The sequence below is a fragment of the Dunckerocampus dactyliophorus genome, chromosome 6 (genome assembly GCF_027744805.1).
Source record: "Dunckerocampus dactyliophorus isolate RoL2022-P2 chromosome 6, RoL_Ddac_1.1, whole genome shotgun sequence".
Classification (NCBI taxonomy): domain Eukaryota; kingdom Metazoa; phylum Chordata; class Actinopteri; order Syngnathiformes; family Syngnathidae; genus Dunckerocampus; species Dunckerocampus dactyliophorus.
In genome coordinates this window covers 5,603,474-5,628,330 of record NC_072824.1, presented here as the reverse complement: position 1 = coordinate 5,628,330, position 24,857 = coordinate 5,603,474, and the positions used below count along the sequence as shown (strand labels likewise).

At 43.9% G+C, this 24,857-nt stretch overlaps 1 protein-coding gene across 4 annotated transcripts in view; it reads left to right on the top strand.

Moving 5' to 3' along the window:
- The first annotated feature begins 1,188 nt into the window (after positions 1 to 1,188).
- LOC129183375 (protein phosphatase 1 regulatory subunit 29-like) overlaps positions 1,189 to 24,857 on the top strand; it is a 182,184-nt gene continuing 158,515 nt past the window's right edge. For all 4 annotated transcript variants that reach the window (XM_054780527.1, XM_054780524.1, XM_054780526.1 and 1 more), the window contains exon 1: positions 1,189 to 1,329. The gene's annotated coding sequence lies outside the window, so the exon portion shown is untranslated. The remainder of the gene's footprint in view (positions 1,330 to 24,857) is intronic.

The window sequence follows — 24,857 nt, the reverse complement described above, 5'->3', positions numbered from 1 at the left end:
TGTGTGTGTGTGTGTGTGTGTGTGTGTGTGTGTGCAACCACGGGAAACACTTGGAATACACACAAACTGCAAGGGAACACGTCAGCTGCCCAGTTCGATCTCCCCCTTTTAGTGTGCGTATGCGTGTGTGTGTGTGTGTGTGTGGGTGTGTGTGTGTGTGTGTGAGGAGCGTCAGTACGTGCTCAGATTGAAAATCAAATTTGTGGCTGATAAATTCCGTGTGTAAATATGACGTGACGTCGCACCTGTTCCGTCAATAGGGGGCAGCATGCTAACACTTATCACGCAGAGCATAAATAGTCTGTTCCCGAGTCAAACTGTGGCCATCATTTAAATACCCAATTAAATTTGCAGCTCATGTTTTAAGTCACATTTTAAAATTAAGTGTCCTACAAGTGTAAAAAGAAGTGCTAATAGTATATAAAATATTAACTTTGCTAACACTTCCTGTCTATATTCTTCTTCTCTTAACACCCCGTTGTGATGCTTTTGGACATAATGGCACAAAAAAAGACAAAGAAAGAGTTCATCCTTCGGATCCTTTGAGTGACTGTAAGTGTGTAGTGTAGCGGCGCCCCCTACGGGCTGTGCTGAAAGTGCTTTCTAAGACAGCTAGCATACATGCAATACACAGATGGAGACGTTTTGCATGATGGCGGCCATGTTTTTCAATACATTTTGCTGAAATTTGAAACACATGCGCTTGTCGGTCCCCCAGAGGGGTGTACCAAGTTTGGTCGTGATTGAGGGAAACACCCTAAAATTACAGTGGGTGTTTTGGAGAGCTGTGTGATAAATGTCAAGTCAATTGGACTTTGGGGTTTAGTAACAGCGCCACGATGTGGTGTATTTGTCAGGAAAATAATAGCACAGGCACCACGGTAGGGATGCATGTTTTGACACATTTTCACCCTTTTGCGTGCAGCCGTTCAGGAGTAGAAGAGTTACACAAACACAAACATGCGTGAAAGTCTGTATATTTACGTCATTTGAATGAACGTCATCCCACTGATTATCATTACTTCTGCACTTATTTTATTATTGATTCCGGAGGAGTTGGAAGTTAGCAGTGCAAATCTGGAGGATGTTTCTCAGCAGGTCGTGAGTTCGTTAGAATCTTAGCAGTCCAATTCTGCTTCCTGCACCCCTCCCTCTCATCCCTCCATCCCCTCTCCCTCCCCCAGCAGACCGCCTCTCCCATCACTCGCCTCTCCTCCCCACTCTCTCCTTCCTCCTCTGCTGGAACGCACCGAATCTTGTGTGCTTGGATCCTACTCGCCTCCTCCAGCTGCAGAACGGAACCTCGCTCCGCTCCTCCTCCGAGACGAGGTAAGACCCGCTCCAGTGTGGGCACAGCTGGCAGGACTGGGGACTGGGATGTGGTTCTAGACTTGTCCGCGTGAGGAGTTTTGATGCATTTTCGCAGAGCTTTGGATCGGTCCGCTTTGCTTGGGGTGGTGTTCGGTGAGAGTGAGGGTGCATAAAAGTGACAGGACTTCACGAGGAGCTTTTTTTTTTGGTTGTTGCATGCACGGCCACATGTGCAGATGCGCGCCTCCGTGCATCCAGGATCCCGGGACCATGGGATGATGAGAGGAGGGGAGGAGGGTGGAGGCGGGGGTGGACGATGTCTGCATGGGTGTGTGTGTGTGTGTGTGTGTGTGTGTGTATGTTTGCGTGCGTGTCATCGTTAAGACCTCACTGAGATGTGCACGCGCGAAGAAGATGAAGACGCACACTTTTAAATGCGTTTCCACGTTGCACCATCGGCCTTCAGGGGGCGCGCGTGCGCACCTGTAACATTGGATGGAAGGTGTTAACGCCCCCCACCCCCCAACCTGACTTAATTTATGACTCTAACGTGCCTAGCCTCCCCCCGCCACGTACACCATCACGATCACATGACCTGTACGTCCCTGGCTGTCCATTACTTTCTGATTGGGTCCGAACTTGTTCAGTATGCATGTGAGCGTGCACGCTCCCTCGCTGTGGTCAAGGAGGGAGGCGTGAGAAGCTGCTGCAGGACGATGGCGTGATGAGTGAGGGCAGGGATTTTGGAATGTTGGACGCCAAAAGCAATCCAATGTTAGTCAATCTGTCTGAGCAAAACATCCACATCTTGGTTTTGTGTTATAGCTGACTAAGCAAATGAGTGTAATATCTAATAATATAGATCTTTAACAATCAGCGCATGTTTAAAAAACAAACTGTGGGTCGAAAAAAGCCCCCAGGGCTGCACTTTGGACACCCGTGGGCTAATTGGGGAATTGTTTCGTGTTCCTCACGCCATTATTGTTTTCAAACATAACAACGGCATTACCGTTAGAGACAGTGAAATATGGTGCGTTTTTACCGAAGCTCGTTTTTCCCACTTTATTCTGACCTTAAAGGAAAACTGCACTTCTTTTGGAATTTTGCCCAGCATCCACAATCCTTACGTGAGACATGAACACACGTCTTTCTCTTTTCTGTGCGTTCTAAAGATATAAAAACAGCTGAAACGAGGCAGCTAAGAATGCACGTAATGGGACGCACCTATTCCACCTATAAAGCCTTCTGAAAAAACCTCCAAAAAGTACCAACAAGGCTCCATCCAGCCATCTTCTATGCCGCTTATCCTCATTAGGGTTGCCGGTATGCTGGAGCCTATCCCAGCTGACTTGGGTGAGAGGCGGGGTACACCCTGGACTGGTCACCAGCCAATGGCAGGGCACATATAGACAAACAAGCATTCACACTCACATTCATACCTATGGACAATTTAGAGTCACCAATTAACCTAACATGCATGTTTTTGGAATGTGGGAGGAAACCGGAGTACCCGGAGAAAACCCACACACACACGGGGAGAACATGCAAACTCCACACAGAAATGCCCAACGGAGATTTGAATCCAGGTCTTCCAAATCTCCTGATGTGTGGCCCAACAACGCTCCATTTACATAATGTGACCTGCATATTAACCAAGCTACTCTGACATTGTTATTATTATTGTTATTAACATTGCTACCCCGAAGAACTACGTTACTGGCATAGTGACACCTCGTCACAACTACTAGTCGGCCAGCGACTAGCTTCACCACACATTTGCTCACAATGCGTCAGGCCATAAGCAAAAGGTAACACTACACATTAGAGCTGCTGCTGTGTTTTTATTGTTGAGTTTGGAAAAGTTAACGCTAGGTGTAGCGTTCCTTTGTATGTTGCTATGTGAAATCAATGCGACCAGGAAGGAAGTTCCGCTAATGCTTAAAAATGTCCAAAATCCGACAAAGTAGTGTAAGTATTACATGTTATCATGAATGTACCTGTTACAACATGGTGACATGAAAGTATAAAACCTTGTTGGAGGTTTTTGGAGGTGTTTTAAAAGGTGGAATAAGTGTGTCCCATTACGTGCATTAATTACCTGCCTCTTTTCAGCGGTTTTTATATCTTTAGAACGCACAAAAAAGAGAAGGACGTGTGTTCATGTCTCACATAAGTATTGTGGATGATGGGCAAAATTCCAAATAAAGTGCGCTTGTCGTTTAAGACTTCAGCAGCAGTGCTCAGTTCCAACATCTCCAATTTGCACACCGTTTCTGCATGCTCGCCACACCAACGTGACACTTGCTCACTCTCCACCAATCACGCGCAAGGGGCATTCACGGACACGGGACAACAAACAAAACATGAGCATGTGGTTCCGCTATGCACTCGTATGGTAACACATGTACTGTATGGCGGAGTCATTCTGGTCTGAATTCATCTTCATGGGAAAGTAACTAGTAACTATAAGTAAATACTTTTTAAAGTAATTTGCCCATCACTGGGGTGACACAATCTACTGAGATCCAATAAGTGCTATATTTAAAATTCTGCCTCTGTCAAACAGCACCTCCCATAAGGTTGAACAACTTCTTTAACGGAGAATTTATTCAATTTTTTATTTTTTCCTGACTTGTTAGGAAAGTTAACATTTGATACAATAACACTGCTTCATTTTTTTTTACACCTGTGTGACACGTAAAAAACATTGCCTGGACAGATAACACAGCTTCTATGATGGCGACGGGTTGACCCTGGAACAGATTATTGTTGTCTTCAGTGTTTCCTATGACAGGGGAGTCCAAAGTATGGTCACAGGTTTTCAGTTTCAACTTTCTGCTTTTCAGCTTCATTTTTATTTTGTTTCAGTTTCAACTTACTGGCAGTGCTTTGACTCTCTCCCTTCCACGTCAAACACTACCAGTGTGAAACTGAAAATAAAATAAAACTGAAGCTGAAAACCAGAAAGTTGAAACAGAAAACTTTTGACAAAATGGCCCCCGGGCCACACTTTGGACACCCCTGTGACATTTAACACCGCGTAAAAACATTATCTGAAGGTTAAGTGTCACAGGTTTTCAGTTTCAACTTTCTGGTCAGCCAGTAAGCTGAAACTGAAAAAAATAAAATGAAGGTGAAAAGGTAAACCGAAAGAAACATACAAAAATACAATGAAAGTGTAAAAAAATCAGAAGATTAAGTCTCACAGGTTTTCAATTTCAGCTTTCTGGTTTTCAGCTTCAATATTTTCAGTTTCAGTTGTTTCACTTTCAACTTACTGGCAGCCTTTTGATGTGAAAGGGAAGAGGCAAAACGCTGACACTGACAGCTGACGCTTTCCTTTTTAAGTGTCACAGAGTTGCAGTCAGGGCTGCAACTAATGATTATTTTAATAATCCATTAATCCGTCGGTTATTTTTTCTATTAATCGATGAATCGGATTTTGTAAAAGACTCATTTTTAATTTCCACCTCTTAGCAGCAATCCCTTTAAGAATGCACGGATGGACTTTTTCCCTCCCCAAAATGATCGCAAAGAGGGCGAGGAAGAGGAATTCCTCTGACAAATTGAAGTAGAGAAGTACAGTTTGCATGCAGGTATGCACATTCTCCTGCCAAGTCCATCCATCCATTTTCCTCCGCTTATACGGGTCCGGGTCGTGGAGGCAGCAGTCTCAGTAGGGAAGCCCAGACCTCCCGGTCCCTAGCCACCTCCTGCGCTGGACAGGCACAGCCATAGCTATTTGTAGTTTCACTGTTCTACCACTAGGGTTTGTGTGTACGCACGGTAAGAGTTGTGCATAAATGTACACATTTTCCCACGCACAAGTACAAGCGGATAAATCCCATACTTTGCGTGGGAGTGCTCTACGCACACATCTCTACAGTGGTTTGCTTCGCACGATGTCAGAAAGAGGCAAAAATGTTGATTGCTCTTTTCCAAAGTCAAAGCTGATGTGTGTGACTAAGAAAATTAAAAAAACAGTCACATTTTAGAGGATGAACTCAGGATATTTACAGTACATTTTTAAATGCAACGATTAATCGATTACCAAAATAGTCCTCGATTAATTGGATAAACCATTAATCATCAGTTCGTTGTTGCAGTTCTTGTTGCAGTGTCAACTTTCTGGTTTCAGGTTTACTTTTATTTGGTTTTTCAGTTTCAACTGGCAGTGTTGTGACGTGGAAGCAGAAAACCAGAAAGCTGACATTGAAAACCTAAAGTACTACAGGTTTTCAATGTCAGCTTTCTGGTTTTCAGCTCCGGTTTAATTGTTTTCAGTTCACGTGGAAGGGAAAGTCAAATCATTGCCAGTCAGTTGAAAATGCAAAAATAAACATAAATACAACTAAAGCCGAAAACCAGATAGCTGAAACTGAAAACCTGTGACATTTAAAACAGTGTGAAAAAACTATCTGAAGACTAAGTGTCACAGGTTTTCAGTTTCAACTTTCTGGTTTTCAACCTCAGTTTTATTTTTTACAGGTGACGTGCAAGGGAGAGTCAAAACACTGCCAGTAAGCTGAAACTGATAACAAATAAATAAGCTTAAAAAATAAAGCTGAAAAACAGAAAGTTGAAAATGAAAACATGTGACACTTCAAAAAAAGTGTCAACTTACTGGCGGTGTTTTGATGTCGAAAGGAGACCAAACACTGCCAGTAAGTTGAAACAGAAAAAAAAGTTAAACTGGACCTGAAAACCAGAAAGTTGAAACTGAAAAACACGTGACACTTAAAAAAAATACAGTGTAATAAAAATGGAATTTTGATATTGAAAAAACATCCATCCATCCATCAATGTATCTTCTATGCCGCTTATCCTCACTGCTGGAGCCTATCCCAGCTGACTTCGGGTGAGAGGCGGGGTTTGAAAAAACATATCATAATAAAAAATATGATAGGTTTGCATTTCATTTTTCAGTTCGACATTTTACAATGCCAATACTTGTTTCAATGTCAGTACAACTTTTTCTAGTGTAAAGTTTCAAATGCCAAAACTTCAGCGTTGTGGCTCCATAGAAGTTCTGCTGTATTTTCTCCCTGGGTGACAAGTGTGTGTACAAAGAAATGTAAGAAGGAGTCGGCATTTAAGACATTTTTTGTTTTGTTTTTTCTGTCCGTGGTGTCGCCTGAAGAAAGAATCGTGAATTTATGCTCAGAGTTTACAAACAGTTTTTGTGATGGCGACCGAGTCCGCTGGGAATCAAAGATACGTTCCGTCTAGTTTGTCTTCAGGACTGCACACACGCTGTCTGGTAATGTCGTGTCCTGATACATATGCGTGTGTCCAACACGAGACAGGAAAGGCTCCTGGCTCACTTCCTGTTTGTTCCCCGCCTCCCACCGTGGGCTTGCATTTGTACTCGGCTCTTTGGCAAAAAGTTTTTCTATTTCTCACATCTTGCGAGGGCTGGAAAGGGAGCAAGCGAGGCTTTATGAATAATTCCTACTGTAGACAAAAGCAAACCAATGGGGAGGAGTTCAGTGCGAGTGTGACAGCGTTGCTTTAGACACATTCTTGTTGTGTTAAAATCCCCAAATTGTCTGCATGAAGTTGTTAATCCGACGTTCCTCTTGGTTTTGCCTGCAGTGTCTTTTTGCAACTCTCTGTTCCCTAAAAGTGAGCTCAAGTTCAAGACAACCTTCACAAGTTGCCAAGTGCAAAATGTGTTTTGCTTGCAGCTATTCCACATTTTTGAGGAAATCTTTGGATGAAGGTTGATGTCCATTGACATTATTTATTTATTATTTGTGGTTTTGTGGTTTGTGCAGCACTTTGGAAACAGTGTCTATAAAATGTGCTATATAAATAAAGTGGTTTGGATTGGATTGGATTCTGAAAAAACCTCCAAAAAGCGCCAACAACGCTCCATTTACATATAACGTGACCTGCATATTAACCCAGCTACAGCGACATTGTTATTATTATTGTTATTAACATTGTTAAGCCAAAGAACTACTTTACTGGTGTAGTGACACCTTGCCACACCAAACCGGCTAACTACTAGCCGGCTAGCGACGAGCTTCACCACATACTTGTTCACAATGCCTGAGGCCACTAGCGAAAGGTAACGCTACATATCGGAGCTGCTGCCACTGCTGCTGTGATTTTGAGTTTGGAAAAGATGTTGCTATGTGAAATCAATGCACCCAGGAAGGAAGTTCCGCTAATGCTTAAAAGGACCAAAATACAGCAAAATACTGTAAGTATGAATGTGCCTGTTACTACATGGATGTAAAACCATAAAAGCTTGTTGGAGGTTTTTGGAAGTGTTTTAATAGTGGGCTTTCTAGGGGTTTCCCATTATGTGCGAGAATTACCTACCTCTTTTTAGCTGTTTTTATATCTTTAGAATGCACAGCAAAGAGAAAGACTTGTGTGTTCATGTCTCACATAAGGATGATGGGCAAAATTCCCAAAAAAGTGCAGTTTTCCTTTAAAGACTCAGCTGGAAGTCGTCATCATGCTACCCCACCTGTCATGCTGCGCCTGCATTTTCCGCATCCGCGAGGTCAAGGACTCGTGAGTGTTAAAGTTGCAAATTTCACCCAGAGGGTGCTTCAGAAGCGCTCACGGCCCAGACCCTGCCGCGTTCCTCCTAAATCGCAGCCATTCAGTGAAAGGATCGCATCACTTTTTCTTATCAGTGCACCTCCAGTTGGATGCGGGGCCTTGGCTTCGGCAGCTTGGATGTTTAAAAATGTATACGACGACAACACTGCGAGCAGCCGGGTCTCTCCGAGCGTCACCTGTTAAAATATTCAAGCCCGAGCGGCGCCTCAGTCGGCAGATCACATGACTTAGGAAGGGGGCACGAAGCGGCAAAGTCCTAGGTTGGTGCACTCGGCCTGGGTGGTGCATCTCAATAAATTAGACTATCTTTGAATAGTGAATTGAATTCAGGAGTTTGATTCAAAAAGTGAAACTCTAATTCTGTAGATTCTATGAATTGACCACTTGACTTTGCTCTGTCTTGTTAGAATTAATGTAAATGTGGCTGCTAAAATTGGCTTAAGTATGGTGAAAGAGGTCAAAATGGTTAAAAACAAGGTTTTAAACTCTTATATGCGCGAAGTGCGACTGAGCTGTCAGTCTAATCTCAGCTAATCATGATCGATTTAGTTATGCCTGTGGAGGTCTGTGAAGCAGGATGATACTGCAAATTTTGGTATCGATCCGATACCACGTAACTGCATGGACCGTAAAAAACAAAATGAACAACTTTGTGAACAATACAACAATAAATAAATATGAAAATATCAATAACACCCTAAAAAACACACACGGATATTTTTCAACATAAACAGCGGAAGAGAACTGAAAAATATTGATCTCATCACTGTAGTATCAAACGTAATAAGGGGACTGTCTGTGAATGTAGCGTGTCGTTACCACGCTGTACAATAGAGGGCGGTTTGCATCATAACTCCACTTCTTAACACACCTCATATGCACCTGGTCGGCCAGGTACTGTTGTTTGGACTCGCGTATTTAACCAACTGAGCCTGATTGGACTGTGTGGCCCTTAAGAGCATTTATGATAAGATTTGAAGTCCATTGAAAGCAAGTAAACATAGTAAGTCTTTTTAGTGCATTTTCAGTGAAAAGCACCTTTAATCCAGACTCCATCCTGCAGGGAGACATTCTAGACACCAGAGGGAGAACCAAATTGACTTTATGTGTCTCAATTGTAACGGGCCACATGTTCAGCCCATCTATGTATAAAATAATAAAGGACGCCATTAATTGTAATGTATTCCTCTTGTAATCATGTGGGCTGTTTCCAAGGATGATTTCAATTTACTCTCCCACTTTTTTCTTTTCCCTCCTTTCGGCAGCCGTGGCCCAATTTCCCAACAGGGACCATAAAACTTTAATTTCATCTAATCTAAGAAGCTTGTAAACTGCAATTGGACATTTTCTAGCAAGACACTAAAATCAAAATGTGGCGTGTCTGCTCCAAGTTATTTAAGGTGTTGACGTCCCGCGTCGGTCGACCACAGACGACCTACGCTGGTGGACGCATGGCCAATTGGACCTTGCACAGGACGGAACCTGTGGACTAGACGCTGTTGGTGAAAGTGGAAGGAACTGAACGAGATTAGATAACAAGATCAGCAACCAAAAGGAATAAGTTTGAATAGCGATAGAATAATTGAACAGTAACAAAATGAGGACTACCCTGAGTGGCATTAGTGGCGCTTCCCATGGGTTGTGTAGCATACATGTAATACACACAATACACTTAGATAATACATAATAATAATAATAATAATAATATAATAATATCCATCCATCCATTTTCTATACCGCTTCTTCCTCATTAGGGTCGCGGGGGCATGCTGGAGCCTATCCCAGCTGACTTCGGGCGACAGGCGGGGTACACCCTGGACTGGTCGTCAGCCAATGGCAGGGCACATATAGACAAACAATCATTCACACTCACATTCATACCTATGGACAATTTAGAGTCTCCAATTAACCTAACATGCATGTTTTTGGAATGTGGGAGGAAGCCGGAGTACCCGGAGAAAACCCACACACACACGGGGAGAACATGCAAACTCCACACAGAAATGCCCAAGGGAGAATCGAACCCAGGTGTTCCCGATCTCCAAGCTGTTACTGTGTTGGCCAACGTGCTAACAATACATAATAATAATACACTTAGACAAAGGCTCGACTTGACTTAGAAACTAAGGTGTTCCCGCAAAGATGTTTTGCTTGACGGCGGCCATGTTTTTCAACCGATCTTGATGCAACCGTACACACTTGTACCTGTAAATCCCCTAAAGGTGTGTACCAAATTTGGTGTCGATTTGGCAAAAAATACCCGAGTTACAGCGGGTGTTTTGTGGAGTGCATTGGGCAGTGTGTCATTCTGACTTCGGGGTCTAATAACAGCGCCACCATGTGGTGTATTTGTGAGAAAAAAATTACAGCACAGGCAACACGGCAGGGGTGCGTGTTTCGGCACATTTTCACCCTTTTCTGTGCAGCACTTCAGGAATAGAAGAGTCACACTCACTTTTTGTGTATGTTCTTTGCTGCAGCTTCCAAAAGATGTTCTTTTCTGCTATCAGTGACTGTTCTTCATGTGGATGATGAGGAGCAGTTTGCTTCAAAGACTAAGACAGTTTGCTAAAAGACAGCTGGGGTTGAAGGTGTTGTCTCTTTCCAGCGGTGGTGTGCCGTCAGGGCCAGCAATGCCTTCTCTGCTGGCCTAAACAAGCACTGACCTACATTTACAACTTCAATTCCAATATTACTGTGTTCATTTATTCCCAACACTCTAACATCATCATTTCGTAGCATGTCTTTTGGCTGTGCGGGTATGTGTATGTTTGATTTTGTTTGTCCAATCAAATTTCAGCTTCTACGTGTTTCCATGGCAATCTAAACTGCCCAGGGCCTTCAGAATCAGCAGTGCTGGCCCAACGATATGGAAGGGAGGGTGGATTTTGGCTCAGCGTGTCGGATAACTGTGATGTAAATTGTTGATTATTATTATTCCGTGACTTTCCTCACATTTTTGAGGGCCTTAACGTGCATGAAATTTGCAAGCGCATCAGGCTTTTTTAGGGGTTTTAAACACAAACCTCCTAAGCTCACTCAGTAACGCCCCCTTTTAATTAGCCCCTGCCACCAGTTTCAATGATCATCATGACATTTGGTGGAGACGTCTATTATGAAAGGATGCACACAAAAGTCTCAAGAAGCCATGTTCCAAAACAAACAAGAAGTCAGCCATTTTTGTTTGTGGACATTTTGGGCAAAAACCAGGGGTCGTACTTTGACAAACCAGTCCAAGGCACTTTGACCAAATGAGCCCAAATGAAAACCACACATATTAGACAGTTGGGCAATGATAAATTGCCAACCTATTTAGCCTACACTGGAGAATGCGGGTCGGGCATGGTGGCAAACTTTGTTGGTCGGTCTGAGGATTCGCCACAAATCTGTAAACGTTCATAACTTGGCTCCACACGGCCAGATGTGCTTCATAACTTGTTTATATAATGAAAACGGCACCTTGAAGCTATGCATCGGTCACTTCCTGAATTTGTTTCAGCATCACACGGTGGCGACAGGAAATGACAATATTAAAGAAATAAACACCTTTCCTTTGAACTGGAGATAATGGCGTCGAGTCCTGCGTACCTGCCGACTCATTGTTGACTGCCGAGTTGCGTGGGGGTGTGAGGAAGGGGTGTCCCGATACAACTTTTTCACTACCGCTATTACAGCCTTGAATATCAGCCGATACCGATATCAGCACAAATCATACATACTTTTATGTCTTATTTTGTAGTGTGGAATGTTAGAAAAGGCTTGCTCAAGTGATATTACTCAAACAGAGAACAATAGTCAGCAACGGCAGGTATGAGAAAAACCCAACCATTTGTTTGTTTACGCACGTGGATTATACAGTAGTTTCATCCACATTGTAGTGGCAGCTCGGCCTAATACAGCGAGGTTCGAGGTGCTCAAGACGCGTTTAAACTCAACATTATTCACCACCGACAGGGGCTGGTCATCTTTTCTGCTATAGCTAATCACGTTTTGCCTTCTCATGGGAGTTTCCCTTGTGACGCCGCTTTGTATTTGTGACGATGTTGGTCGTATTAAACTTCCCCGTTCTGTGCCACCACAGGAAACTTGTGCATGGCAGGTTTTGCACTCAGCTGCAACATCGTTTGGCTGCCACACGGCTGACGTCATCATTCCTGCTCCTTGCTACTTTGTTAGCACGATAGCAAATGCTGTTGTTGTGATCACACAGGCTCTATCGGCTGTATCGGAGTGCCCATATCGGAGATTTGAAATGCAGGCTTACATACAGTAATCCATATTGGGTTTTTTTGCTGATAACAGCATATCCGATATCAATATCAGATCAGGAAATCCCTAGTGCGAGGGCTCCTTCAACGCTTAATTTTGCAGAAAAATATTGATTCTGAACTTCTGCAGATGATGTTGTAGTGTAGCGGTTTGGAATTCTTTGACAAAGATAAAGGTTCAACTGGGTTTCACGCTTTAGTAAAAAGGTATTCAGCCCAAATACGCCAAATGCCTCTCTCTCTGTCATGCCACGCCTTTTTATATTGCGTTTTAGTATATTATTGATTATTAGTTTGTATAATGGTGACACAGTGGCTGTGGTATTAAAGGGTGGATTTAGTCCCCACCGAAGACCCAGGTACCAAATATACGGCCCACCACTACTTTACAGTCAAGTGTGCAGCAAAGATTTAAACACTTGTGATGCAGCAGACAGCAGCCAAACCTCGCCGATAAATTGTAGCCGTTGTAACCATTACGTGTGTGCATGCGACCTGTCATCATGTTTGTGCTCCAGTACCTCTCATGTCGCCACACAAGCATCTTTGAGGCAGACAAAAGATGGTCTTGAGATGAGATTTGTGTCTCAGAGGTTTTGGACTGCGAGTGTTTACGACCTCTGCAGAGCATGATAATCACGAGCGTGCGCGTCGGCGCCGTCTCGTACGTGCACGGTCAAATCACACGGGCGCTCCGGGTGTCACGCTCAATCTGAATGTAGTAAATAAGCAGCCGGGCCGCTGTGTTGCCGCTCGCTGTTTATGCATGGATGGCGTGAAGCAGGGGATGCTGTGGGGAGTGTGCTGCATGCTGATGCCGAAGGAAGGCTGGGGTGCTTCTATAAGACATCCATTAGTGCTAGTGTTAGCGAGGGGGCGTAGTCAACCATCTTCACCACCAGCTCTGTAAAAAATTCTCATATTTCTTTTCTTCCCACTTTGAGCTGTTTGTCTTCGCATTGTTTGCGCTTGAAAGGTGTCATGACGCTCGTCGGCGCGTTGTCGAGCGACCAAAACGCTCTCCTGTCAGCGACTTAAAAGCCAGATCCGTCATACCAAAAATAGGCCCGAGCCGGCGTCGTCCGCTGGGAGCCGACACGCCGGAACGCGAGCGGATCTTTTATGAAGTTGTGATCCGTCGGCGCTGCGGACCCAGACGGGCGATGAAGATGAGATGAACTTTAGAACGTGATTAAAGACTTCCCAAAAGCTGTGACATTAAAAAGGGAAGCGAAGCAGAGAGAATCTAGAAATGGCTTTGCTGGGTATTTTTCCAATATAGTTATTTTCATATCGTTCTGTTACTGTATGTAAAGTGCTTGCCGGTAGTGGGTCAGGTGGTAGAGCAGACAGAAAGGTTGATGGTTCGATCCCTGCTTCATGCTCACACTGGTGTATGAATAGGAATATATATACGGAGAGGCCGTAGGCGTGAATTGGCAGCCACGTTTCCGTCAGTCTAACCCAGGGTAGCTGTGTCTACAGATGTAGTTTACCACCACCTGTGTGTGACTGACGAGTAAATGAATAATGGGTTCACTGTGAAGCGTTTTGGGTGCCCTTTACAAAGGCACTATGTAAATGTAATCCGATATTGTTATTATTAGAAGTGCAAAAGTATAAGAATAACAGCTAGAAAAATAACATAAAAAAATACAGAACTGCCCCACCCATCAAAAATCAGAGGGGCTGGGGAGATGGACTTCATCAAAGTTGTAATGTTTTGTCTGAAAGTGCTTCTCCAGGTTATATTCCTTTGAAACAGTGTTTGTCAACACACCAGTTTCACCACTGAACCTTCGGTAAATGTGTGTTTTGTGGTCCGGTCACTGTTAAAAGTCCAATTTTCAGTGTCCACTTGTCATTCTCTTTTGAGTCCATAGCGCCGTATTTGTCTTTTTCTACTACTGCTTCATTGTGCCGTGTATGCCTAACTGTTGCCCTGCAGAGCGCGGGTAGTGCTGCACGAATGAGCCCTTCTCAAGTTACACTGATTGGTGTCGTTATTTGGGTGATGTTTGGTGCGCCAGGTGAGGATCATCGCTCGAAGCTGTTTATTCCTGTTTTATTCAATTTTGTGTTTCATCTTTTTATTGCGTGTGAGTGTGCAGCAATGCAACCTCCCATCTTGTCAAAGCATCGTCCTGCTGGAAAATGTTGGTTAAATGGACTTGTAAGCGCCCTCTGCTAGATTCACAGCTGCAGCACTCTTGTTTTCCCCTGCAGATTGCACCTTCAAACTGCTTTCTATTGAAGTTAAGTTAAGTAACAAAACTATTTACAATTGAAAGCAGAGAAAATAAATCTGCCAGCAGACGAGGATCTGCTGCATTTTGACTCTTTGCAAGAAAAGCTGCATTTTGGTGCTCTCTGTGGTGCTGGAAACGTTGACGGCCAGATTATCTTGACCGTGTATGCTGACACTAATTCAAAGAAAGCATAGCAAAGCAACGCATAGTCTCTTCTGACTATTTTGCTGTCATGTAACATTTAATTGTCACCTGAATGCAGCACAGTGAGGTCACATTGTGCCAGAATGTTCTCATCCGAGCCGAGCAGATGGGAGACCGGCAGCCAGACAGACTTGCGCTTTCATGGCCACTTTCCACAAACATTCACTTTAAATGGCGCTTCAATTATTCAGGCGGCTGCGTGGGAAGACCTGATGCCATGTGTGAGCTTCTGTGTGTGTGTGTGTGTGTGTGTGTGTGTGTGTGTGTGTGTGTTACACATTGGGAGTGAGGAAAACAAGTTTTGGTCCTGCTTGGTCACAGAGGCCATCCTTCCATTCTAGACTTATGACACTTTGTCCACACTATCTTTGTTTTTCCCAAACGGATTTGTCATTTCATTTGTTCCGTCGTCGCTCTTCCTCTCGTTGCCGAGCGGCGGAAGCAAGCGCATGAAGAACGAGGCGGGAGGTGTTCCACCGCGAGTGTTTTCTCTTTCTCCGCCGCCAAATATTGACTTCACCTGTCACATGTGCTGCATCGACGCCATCTGTCAAAAGAGTCCCCACCGAGGCGGACGGATTACGACTGTTTGCTGCTAGGGGCCACCGCGCTTCTCTACAACTTAGCCTTTGAAAAAAAAATGGCACACACACACGCGCACACAAACACACACACACACACGTACATTAGCATGCAGGAGCTCAGGACTTTATGGATGAGCTGATCCATAAATGTGATGCGAGCTCACACTTGGACATCTGCATGGCTTTTTTTTTTTGCTAATATGACTTTGAAGAAAGTCTTCTTTTTTTTCAGCGTTTGTTCTCTAATGAGAACACGTTGAATTTGACCATTCGACTCTCAACAACCTTCCTCACTCTCTTCCTACCTTCTACCTTCCTTTATTATGATCCTCATGACCTGCCTCCTTCACTCCTCTTCAATTTAATCTTCGTCATGTCTTCCCATAACCTTCTTCTTCTAATATGAGTGAGGTTCTTGCGTTGACATAGAAGGGTAAACACAGTGAGAAATATGAAAATGAACAGTATTCTTACTTCAGTCCTGTAATATGAAAAATGCAGTACAGCGTTCCCTGCCTACCTCGCGGTGTTTTTTTTTAACATCATATGAACACACATTGTGTTCTGCGTCCTTGTGGTGTATTAGAGCGATCTATCCGTCCTCTGTGGTATGTGTCTGTTATTGTATTTACTACTGCTACCAGTAGAGGGCGTTGTATACTAATGGAGTTGAAGACAGCTGGAGTAAAGATGTTGTCCCTCACCTGGTGTCAGTATGTGTTTATGAGCCTGTACGAGCATCCAAGGAACCCACAGTAGAAAATACCAGCTAAATATAGACCCACAACAGTCCTTATTGGCTAAGTGAGAACCCGCCAATTTTGTTCTGTGTCCTGATTGGCTGTAGACCATTGTCAATCAATATCCTCCGTGACATTTTCTGTTGTTGTCAATGGTCGCTAGCAAACTAGCTAACTGTGTGAGCTGCTTGCTAACTGCCAGTAAACAATAGAAGAGGAAGAAGAAGCTAACCGGCTTTTGGGTGCCATTACGGAACAAATGAATCTTCGGTTCAAGGAGTAGGACAAGGAGGAGAAAAATACGACGGCAGGAGCATTACGTTTTAATAAGGACACAAAAACGCTACAGCAGAATGGCGCCAGGGTGAGGCATGGTCAGAGGAGTGAAATAGGCGTGAGACACTTAATCATTTGTTGTGTCTAACCTAGTAGATTGATCATTAAAATTCTAACGAAATTTGAACTTTGAGAGTGTTTACACAAGAGTAGAAATTGCCTGTCTGAGAAAAGTGTATAAAGTGTATGGTGAGGTGGTTTACAGCCTTAAAACATATATAATCATTGTAACAAACAGTTGGCTACGTTGCGGGTTTCACCTATTGTGGACTATTTTCAGAACCTATCCCCCGCGATAAACGAGGGAACACTGTACAGGCGGTGCTTGTGTTACGACGTTTTGTGGGTTTGATGCACTCCTACTAGCACTACCTACTGACTTTTGCACCGATAGCTCATAGTCAGAGGCCCGAGCATGGAGAAATATGTAGTACCGAATTGACCTGTGGCAGTCAAAATTATTCAGTGGCAGGCCGCCATAAATAAACACTGAAACGGTTACGGTACTTTTGAAGAAGTGAATTTGAAAGAATCTGTTCCTATGGGATGGACAGTGATAACTAAACAGTGTAGTGGTCACATTATTGAAACTTCCTCCACCCAATAAGCCTGTCTCTCCCTCCTTTGCAACGCCCCTTCCAATGTGCAAGACAACTGAAGGGTCAAAGTTTTATTACTATTTATTACTATTACTAATGCCCTGCAACTGGACCGTTCAGATTGTCTTAGAAGACATTTCGCCTCTCATCCAAGCAGTCTTCATGACTAGGTAGGACAGCTCTAGTCTGAGGGGATGGTGGAAGATCCAAGCGTTTATCCTCGGAGGTTGAGGCACACCCCCCCGCCAACCAAGATCGCTTTCACTCATGTGTGGTGCAAAACAACAGTCGTTAAAGCCTAGGTCATAACCGGACATGACATTTTTGGCGTTTCTCAAATTGCTGCGTCTTTTTTTTCTTTGTGGAGAACGTAGTTGTGGTGACCATGAAGGAGTAAGATCTCAGCTACAAAATAGCTGAACGTGCGTCGTTCGCACTAATTATTTGGAGGGGTACACGTGTGGCGCACGACACACATAGGAGTCCACAAGTGCGACGTACGAAAAAATTTACGGCGCACAAAGATGGTACAAAGTGGTACAAAGTTTGCCCGGACAAAGAACCTTTGCGGCCGGTCTGCGGCAGTCTACGGCTCGTAAATCCGCACGTAACACGCGTGAGTTTCTTGCAGTTTTTTGCACGTAGACCATCCGTAGGAGCCCGTAGGAAGGGGTGTGACCTAGGCTTTAGATAGTGAAACCTCTGCCTACCAACAACAGTCACCGCAACAACAAAAATAAAAACGTCCAAATGCGTACAGTATACATTTTCTGTCAGAATTGACAAACACATTTTTGATGTGCTTTCTCGGGCCACAAAAAACGATGTGGCGGGCCGAATCTAGCCCTCGGGCCTTGAGTCTGACACCTGTGCCATATTACATTTTAAGCACTGATTTTTCCAAGTTTGCTGTCACATGTGACGCACTACAGGCAAATACTACGTGAACTTGGTCAGGTTCTGATGCCTTTTCTTGATGCAGTTTGTATAGTTGAAGTTCAACACCCTTGTTTTTGTCTTTTGTGGGCAACTGGCTCTGCAGCAGTAGCAGTAAAAAGAAACATATTAAGCAATAACATCACATAAAGTAAACACGGGCACATAAACAAAGGCAATAAAATGCATGAGAGCTCCAAATGGTGCAAAGCTGAAAAGGTAAGAGTCGTTTTAAAACAGTTGCTTTGTCGTTGCTGGTAGGAGTTTCTCGGTGGTCTTTAGCCACGTTTCCACCGCAGGAACTTTACCATGGCACTATGCACATTTGGACTGTGGGAACTGGGGACAAAATGAAGTCCCTGGCCATTTTTCCGGAACCTTTTAAGTTCCAGGAACCTTTAGGCAGGCTTTGCAGCACTGAATTTACCTGACTTGTTTGTTTGTTTTGTTTTGTGAAAGGTCTGTATCCAAAGGCTTACTGTACATACTGTAGACCACCTCAAACATTTCATCAACAGGTTTTCACTGCTTCTCTCTCCCCCACAATATTTTCACCCCTCCTTCATGATCATCATTTCTCTCTCTTCCAACTTTGACTTCATTTCATTTTCTGCACCATTAAAAAGAAGCTGAGGCACTATTGGCCTGATTTGCGGCTCGTGGGGGACGACGGCGGTGAAAGAAAATAAGTCGAAGGAAGAAGTAGAAGTTTTGGCTTTTCTTTAAATCACAAAACGGCTCTGCAGCAGGTTGATGGGAGGAGAAGCTGATGGATGTCGGCACAGATGGAAAAATGGGCAAAAATGAGCTTGGCCTAAAGGAAAGGTACACACACACACACACACACGCACACACACACAGGCTGGGTCTGCCAAGCGAGGTTCTGGCTGAGGGGAGATTCTGGTAATTGACAGTGCAGGGTGCAGCATCCATCCTTCCATGAAGTGCAGCTTGTCTTTAACAAGCTCTGCTCTGCCCAGATAGTGTCTCCCTGTACTGACGCACCTACAGAACTGGGCTGGTATGACGGAGGACAGTTTACAATATTAATAATATGGAATGTATCCAAATGAAAAAAAATAACAACAACGGCGACACATCACCAGGGTTAAACAATCTTTGGCCTGCTGTGCACTGAAAACGACAACGGAAGACACGTTCAGCTTCACGTTGTGTTAGAAAAGGTTTTCCTGTTAGTTCATTCAACCTTAAGATGATTGATGGCGCTTCTCAAGTTCCTCTCACTTCCTCAGGATTGTTCAGTAATGCTCTGCAGCCCAGAAAGCGGACTATTCACACACATCTCGAACAGTTCACCGTTTTAATCCATATGTTTTAAACCAATCAAGTTAATTGCACTGGCGCTGCTGTATTGGAATTGTGATTCGGACGAATACCGTTGAGTCAAATAACTGTTTTCCACGACAGTCGCCTGGAGCCACCAGGCCAGGCTCATTTGCAGCAAAGCTAGGCTAAACTAAGATAATCTATGCAGTGGCGGTTCTGGCTTGAATGGGGGGGGCAAAATGGCTGTTGTCGCCTATACTCGCCTATATACTGTATACTCTATCGCCGAATGACTCGCCTTCTTCTTCGCTTTTAGGCAGCCTGTCCATCACTTCGAATATGTACAGTGTGTGAAATGAGATCTTATGTCGCAGGGAGGGATTTTGGCCATCGATAGGTACACTTGCACACACACACACACACACACACACACACACACACACACATACACACAATGCAAAATGTATTTCAAACCCGCGGTCCATAAGCGTCCCATGCAGGGTGGACTGAATGGTCCGCCATTTTACCATGTACCGTTGCATCCGTCTTAGAAGACCGAGCAGGCTTCATCAATTCATCAGTGACTGGGTAGGACAGCTCTAGTCTGAGGCGGTGGTATTTATCCCCTAAAGGTAGAGGGCATGCCCAGAGCAGAACGGTCGTACTTTTTTGTGGTGGAAAACGACAGTCGTTAGAATACAACGGAGTGGGGCCTCTGCCAGCCAACGACAGTCGTTTACATGATATCACTCCTATCAAGGTGATTCGTTAGCAATCTTCGCGCATGATCCTATGAAGACTACCCGGATGGGAAGCGAAACTGTCCACAGGGGAATGTTTTCAGGTCAAGTCTTTAATTGTTTCAGCTTTTTCTCCACACGGCAGGGCTGTTCTGGGTGTCCTGAAACGGTATTTTTCCTTAAGCGGCTTCCAGAGTGACAAAACCGCCGCCTTTCTAAGAACGATGACGTCGGCGTCACGTGGCCAGAAGTGACCGCATGTGTGTTGCTGCCGAAAAGCCAACATAAAATCTAAATATTTAGACTGGCAGGACTCCTCGTGGACATTCTCTTGATATTTTTTGTCTTATACTCCAAAGTAACTCACAGAAGTAATTCCACTTCAAGCGGAAGACGACTGACTTTATGTGCATGCGTTCCTTCTTCTTCTTTAGTTTTGGTGTGTCACGTCGTTCTGTTTGTGTTTCTTGTTATAGCGCCACATGCAGGAGTTCCGTATGTATTACATCATTTTCACCCAATGATCCATTCCGGTGTGGATGCGACTATTCACTGATCTGACACAATGTGGACGCAACCCACCAAAAATAAAAAAAACCCTGAATCATTCCCGTGTGGACAGGGCCCAAGACAACCAGTCAAGTTGCAATCGATTTAGCTCCCTGAGAATATGATGACCTGCATGAATGAAAATATTCACAGGCAGAGATGAACATTGCTTTGTAGAAGGCTGGTAAAGATATTAGTCATCGTAGTTTGAACGACTTGCAGTATTTTATTTTTATTTTGTCCGCCATGTGTTATAAACTGCTCATTTCTTCCTTGTTTTTGCTCCTTTTTGGACCAGATGCTGCTTTAATTCATTACAGCGCATTACTGGTCCTGTTTCTGAATGTGCTTTCAGGCCCAGCAAGAAGAAAAGATAATTGTTTTTCTTCATTTGCATTTTCCATATTGTCAAAAGCTGCGAGTGTTCAGCTGCCGATGTTTAAGTTGGAAGCCGGCGGTGCACTCAGATGGCGGAAGAATGTCTCCCAATTTAACGAAACCCAACCAACTTTCAGAACTTTCCTGCCTCAGAGCTCGTTAGCACCGAGCCAGCGTCGCTAAACGAACGTGGACTGTGTCTTTTATCTTTTTGTAAGATCACTTGAGTGTCCCCGAAGGGGTCCTGTTCCATGAGAGAGGCTGGGATCCATCTTGCACATCATCAGCAGTAAGTGATAAGTCCAGCCCAGAGACTCAATTATCCAAGACAGCGCAGTTCCGGTTGAATAATGGATCAACACTTGGGTGGAGGGATGAGTGTTTTCCCAAAACAACTACTTAACAGACCAGTCTTTCTCCGATGGTTCTGAGCGGGATCAAACTGGAGCAAAGATATCCCGCATCAAGTTTGATCCCGGGCCAGCAGGGTCTACATTAAGCTCCACGTAGCCCTCTGAAAGCGCCGCCGTCTCCTTGCAGGGCCGTGGAAAATCTCGGCTGCCACATGCATCAAGGCAGTTAAATAGTAAACAGACGGCGAGAAGGAATATTGTTCTTCCAGCTGTGTAATTGGACCGCGGATAGACAGGCAGCTGCAATTTCCACACTTTGATTTCCCCTGCGCTTGTTATGCGCTCCCCCTCTGGATTCTATTAGGACGTCTGCAATCACTGATCTCACACAAACCCAGCGCATTCCTTCCCAGCGGTCAGAAATAATTGACACGATGCGTCTGACCCACTTATTAAATAAACTACCCTTCGCAAACGGGATGGCGGTGTTGACACCACCACTGCTCATGTCGGATTCGTACGCATGTTTGGGGACAATATAGTGAGGTTTAAAGTTTGTGGGGCGTCATCCTGCTAATTTCAGGGCCTTTTAAAATGATATTGGATCCCAGTGGGACACTACAGTCATTTTCTTTTAATAAAATTCCCAGGTTGTGTACAGGGTAAATCTGTTATCTCCTCTTGGCTGAAGTGCTCAAATTTGTCGACCTCCTCCCCGGACCACAACTACTCTGTTGGGATGGGTCAGGGGTTGAGGGTCAGCTCCAGCCCCTCACCACCACCACACAGAGCTGCATAGAGACAATCTTTCACGTCCTAATGGATCAGTAAATAATAAAGAATTAGATGTTGTATATGATTGGAAACATCGAGCATCTCAGTTACTCGTGTTATTTTGTCATTTGCTGGTGGTTCCGCAACGTATACAGTCGTGCCTCATTTATCGCTGTTAATTGGTTCCAGACCCGACCGCGATACATACATTTCCGCGAAGTAGGATTCAATATGAATAAACTGAATATTTTTGTATTTATAGAAAATCTGTTTATGTCTAAATGTCTAAATACGGGTTTTTACATTATTAGACCCTGTAGACATGAAATAACACCCCTATAGTCACTTTTACACTATTATTCTTAGTTTACATCACATTGCTACGGGATCATCGCAGGGACATAGCTGCAGGGACATAGCTAGCATAGCAAGCTATCGAGCCAACTAGTTATCCTCTTCAATTTACTTATTCTAAATGTAAGAAAGCGTTTCAAATGGAGTGGGGAAGAAGGACAAAGATGACAAACACCTACCACTTCCACACGGAATGAGAGGAGAACCATTTTTTTCCCCCTCGATCTCAGCCATGGCAAGTCGTGTCGGCGTGTCGGCTCGGCTGTGTCTCCACGCAGTGTGGAAGGTAATAGAGTCTAACGTCATGTCTCATAACATTACTGATGCCTAGTGACCACAATACTACATATAACTTGTCTTTCAATAATTTTTGACTAATAATAGGCCATAGTCAACAGCAAAAGAGCAATTATTTATTCATTATTTAAAAAAAAAAAACACGACTTAGTGATGTACAGTAATGTAGCGACAAAGAAATAAAACAAATTTCAGAGGGCCCTGTTAACAAATGGTTGAAAGTCGTATTATAGATCAAATCATCATGGGTGACCTCTTTTGTCAATACAGTGGATCCTCTGAACTCAACCAAATGCAGATTTGTTCGGGTTTCAAAGGCATTTTCCCCAGTAGAGTGAATCTGTTCCAGGCGTTGAACTTTTGGCATCATGGACCGTTCTGAATGTTGTAAAAGTCATGGTTTCAGAAACATTTTTGCATTGTCAACTGTCACAAACGTTCAAAAAGAATTCATTCAAGTAATTACGTCACTTTGGTCACTTTGATTCTTGTTTGACTTGCGGACCGTTTGAGCAGTTTGACCACCAAGCTGTTGAGGTTATGAGGGTCTGCAGTAGGGCAGGAAAAAAAAAATCTAATTCCAACCTGTACAAGCTGCACTTCAAAGTTTGCACCCCTAATTAGGACCAAAAATAGGGATCTCGATTCACACTAGAAAAAATGTACTTTAAAAAGCGCCGTCACAAACAAACGCTGCCATTTTAGTCAAAGTCTCACGCTGCGCTGTCGGTGGCATGATGGCCGACACTTCTTCCTCACTCTCCCTGTACCCCAGCACGCCTCCCTGGCTCCACTGCCCTGGTTCTACCCGCTGACGGCGGACGCCACCAGCAAAGGCGTCACCTGTGGCCTCTATCATTCACCAGCTTGCTGGAGGGGCGCTTGCATTTAATTTAATTTGTTTTAACTTGTCTTTATTATGAGCGTGATTGTACTGTCGTTCCATGTTTATTAAAAGTACATCGGGATTGTAGCCTGTGGGGATTGGTGGATAAGGCAGAGTGCCTTTTGCTCATGGACAGTAGACAAGGTTGGCTGTGTTATTTTATGCGTTCCTTTAGTGGATTTTGCTTATTATACTCCTGAGGTTTGGTGTTCTGTGATACACAAACGTTAATAAGACAACTGCTGTTGTCTGATTGTAACAAACTGACATTCATTAACAGCCAATAGCAAATAGCCGTCAGAAAACTCTAACATAACTCTCTGGAGTAAGCGCTGACATCTTCACATTCCTATTAATCAGCGGGATTGCAATTAGCGCCGGGTGAGATGGCGTGATGTGTCGTCTCCGGTCAACAGGAAGTGTTTGCCGAGATTTATTTGCACGGAAGGCCTCGTTCGGGGAGCTCGTCTGCGTCGTTTTATTGACGCCGCTGACCAGATGTTCCAGTCTGTTCGCCCGTTTGTGTTTTTTACAAACCGTTTACGAGGAGTCGCCGGCAAACAACATCCCTTCCATTCCCGCGGAGAATCAGACGTGAGGTTTGTTATTGTTCACCCCGCGCTTGTCAAGACGCTTTATGTCTAGCGTGCGGATCCTCCCGAGACTCCCTCGTGAGGATTACATGGTTGTTGAAATGGGGCTCATCAATCAACTACCGGTGCTTTGCCTTGCTACGTCTTTTAAGATCTAGATAAAGATAGATAAAACATAAAATGCACTTTTTATGCTGATTCATTTAAATTTCACTTACATACTTATTTGCTTATTTTTGTTACGTGGTGCTGTTCTCACTCAGGCTAGCTAGCTTAGCCTAGCCTAGCTTAGCCTAGCCACGTTTGGAGCCAGCAACCAGTAACAATGTTGCTTTTGAGACTGCTGGGAAATCAGAAACATCCCATCTGGAGCGTAGAAGGGCTGACCTAAAAACGTTCCAGTCAAACAAACCCAGTAAAAAAGAAATAAAACATGGCTGACGACTACAGTCAAACCTTGTTTTTGTAGGATCCGTTTTTTTTGTCAAACATTTTGGAAGCAACAAACTGTATTGTTCCCCGAAATCAATTGCTCAAAGCACCCTAAGCGTTGCTGACTCACTGTCTTTGCATTTTTTCTTGTGTGAGACTTTGAATAACCCACCATGGGGCCAAAGAAGGCTGCGAGTGCCAGCAGTTTGATAAAGAAGATGTGAACTCAGGATGTGCGGAAAGTCCACATCAGCACCAAGTTTGCAATTTAGAATTGTTTTTTTTTTTTATTGTTTTCTGCAGGTAACTACAATTTTTCTCGAATAAATTTTGTAACATTTTTGTCTGTCAGAAACTGAGTAATTGGATTGACATGATTCCCTATGGGAAAAATGTGTGTTTTTGTGT